The 2961-nt window shown below is 38.6% G+C and overlaps 1 pseudogene; it reads left to right on the top strand.

Annotated features, from left to right (window-relative positions):
• Positions 1-1328: 1328 nt before the first annotated feature.
• On the top strand, positions 1329-2323 carry LOC103208892 (annotated as a pseudogene).
• Positions 2324-2961: the final 638 nt, after the last annotated feature.

Below are 2961 nucleotides of genomic sequence, written 5' to 3' on the forward strand. Positions count from 1 at the left end.
AAATTAGCATTGTGGCAATTATCTAAATGGCCCTACTCCAGACAAACATCATAGACTGTCACTAACATCAGAGTTGAGCTATGCAGTATAAGATGGAAGAAGGATAGCATTATTCTCTGACCTCAAATCTATGCTTTGTTGCCACAGGATCAAGCTATTACAAGACCACACAGACAACATCACCCTGGCCTTGTGACAACATTGAGAAGATTAAGATAGAAAGATATAACTCTTCTGTTTTTTTTTTTTTTTTTTTTTTTTTTCCCCTCCCAGGCAATGTTTTGCTTTGTCCAATTTGCCTAAACTCATTTTATGTCTCAAAACTATTTTGTTTTTTTCACCTGGGAGCTAGCTGTTACTATATAAAATAATCTAGCCATTCATTCATGAACTGTTCATGCCCCCCCCAAAAAAAAGTTTGTATTAATTTCACCCATATGAAATTTCTGAAACAACAAAGATCATTAGGATATGTTTCTATCTCCAGAGAGCTCTCAGTCTCAATAAATTATCCCATTATCTGATTTATTTTGTGCAAATCTCAATATATGTTTTTAAATCACCAACCTTGAATACTCACAAGAGTAACAGTCAAATCTTGCCTTTTTGTATAGACAAGGACTCCTTCAATACTAATTAGCATGTTATAAGAGACAATGTAAGACCATATTTCTTCTCCTTAGCAGTCAAATGCCTTGGGCACTATGCCACCAGACTTCCTTGTCTCTATCTTAGAAAACAAAATTTCACTATACTATTTTATACTCAGTTCATCTTCTTAAAGAATTCTATTAGGACTGGTGAAAGTCCCTGAAGCTATGACCCCAAGTCATCCTTCAGACCTGGAACTGGATTCACTATTGTGGTTCAACTCTCAGCCAGACAGGCCAACCAGCTGAACAGCTACACCAGTGAGATGCACTCCTTAGAATACTCAACCATGGGTGATCAGAAAGGCAATATTTGCACAGGGAGAAAGATAGGCAGGCAGGAACATAGGTAAGAAGAACACAGGGAAAGAGTAACCACAGGGAGGAGAGCTGTTACAGTGTGGGGATTGTAATCAGTGTCAGTAAACAAAATGTATACGAACTTTTGGATGTTAAGAAAATCTGCTTTGTAATATTGCTCCCAAATCCTAATAAAAAGATTAAAAAAAAAAGAAATTTTATTAAGATATGTCCACATACTAGCTCAGTCAGCCCAGGAAACATAAGACAGGAATACAATGAACAGGTGTCCATGATAGGTTTCGCTGTGCTTTCAAGTGTAACTCTTCTGCTCAGAGCTGTGCATGCCTGTCTCCATGCTTGCTGGGCAGCAGAGCCATGGTGACAGAGGAGAAAAAGCCAGAGACTGATGCCACCAGGGCACAGGCAACTCCTTACTCATGGACCACTCAGAGCAAGCCTACGCCTGTTAAACCAAATGATGCTCTAAAATTCACCTACGTTGGCCACACAAAAGCCATCTCCTCTGTGAAGTTCAGTCTGGATGGAGAGTGACTGGCTAATTCCTCTGCTGATAAACTCATTAGAATTTGTGGTGCATGAGATGAAAAATTTGAGAAAACCTTATCTGGTCACAAACTGGGAATATCAGATCTGCCCTGGTTGGCAAACTCTAATCTCCTTGCCTCTATCTCGAATGATAAAACCTTGAAGATCTGAGATGTGAGCTGAGAAAGTGTCTGAAAACCCTGAAGGGACACAGTAATTAGGGCTTTTGCTGCAATTTCTACCCATAGTCCAATGCAATCCTCTGGATATCTCTCGATGAAAGTATGAGGATACAGGATGTGAAAACAGGGAAGTGCCTCAAGATTTTGCCTGCTTACTCAGACTCAGTCTCAGCTGCTCACTTCATTTGAGATGGATTCTTGATAGTTTAAAGTAGCTGCTATGGCCTATATCAGATCTTGAATCTTGGCCATGCTTGAAGATGCTGATTGATAATGACCATCACTTGATGGCCTTTGTGAAGTTCTCTCCAAATGGCAAGGACATCCTCCCTGCAACTTTGGATAACACACTGAAACTCTGGGAGTACAGCAAAGGGAAGTGCTTGAAGACATATACTAGCCACAAGAATGAGAAGTACTGAAAACTTTCCAGTTATTGGTGGAAAGTGAATCATGCCTAGATCTGAAAATAACCTGGATTACATCTGAAATTTTGAAACAAAAGAGATTGTACAGAAGTTACCAGGCCACACGTCTGTTATTTTAACTTGTCACCTGACTGAAAATATCGTTGCCTCAGCTGCGTTAGAAAATGACAAAATAATTAAACTGTGGAAGGGTGACTGTAACAAGCCTTTTTGATGCATGTAAAAAACTATCAGGAAGTTGACTTAGATTTGCAAGAAGTGTGAATTTCAAGAAATGACTTCCTGGGTTTGACCTGAGGTTCTGGAAAAGGGCTAGATTTGAACCTCCTCACTGCAGATTATTTAGCTGAGGAAAAAAGTGACATACTACTAGAAAATTCTAAAAGTTTCTGGTCACACTTCTTGCCAATTCTTCTAATATTTTCTGAAGAAGAGTTCCTAGGCATAGTGTTTCAACAAAGACAATAAAAGTTTTTAATATTGTATTACAGAAGAATAAAGTTAAAAAAATATACATATCCATGTGCTTCCCCTGTTGTCTTTGATACATGCCTCCTTGTCAGTGGTTGTTGCTGTTAGCTGCTGTTAAGTCTGAATAATGGCAACATTATTTATAACAGAATTAAATGTTTCCCAGCCCTGCACCATTGCCATTTTTTTTCTTTTATTATTATTTTTTTTAATTGTGATTTAGGTGAAAATTTACAGAGTAATTGGTTTTCCATGCAGTAATCCACACATATTCTGTTTTGTAACATTCACTGTAATCCCTGAAATGCAACAGCACTCTTCCCACTTCTTCCCTGTTTCCACCATTTCTTTCATCTTTCCTTCCCCCTACCCCCTGTCTTC

The sequence above is a fragment of the Orycteropus afer genome, unplaced genomic scaffold, assembly GCF_000298275.1.
Source record: "Orycteropus afer afer isolate SDZICR_OR568_19922 unplaced genomic scaffold, OryAfe1.0 scaffold00468, whole genome shotgun sequence".
Classification (NCBI taxonomy): Eukaryota; Metazoa; Chordata; class Mammalia; order Tubulidentata; family Orycteropodidae; genus Orycteropus; species Orycteropus afer.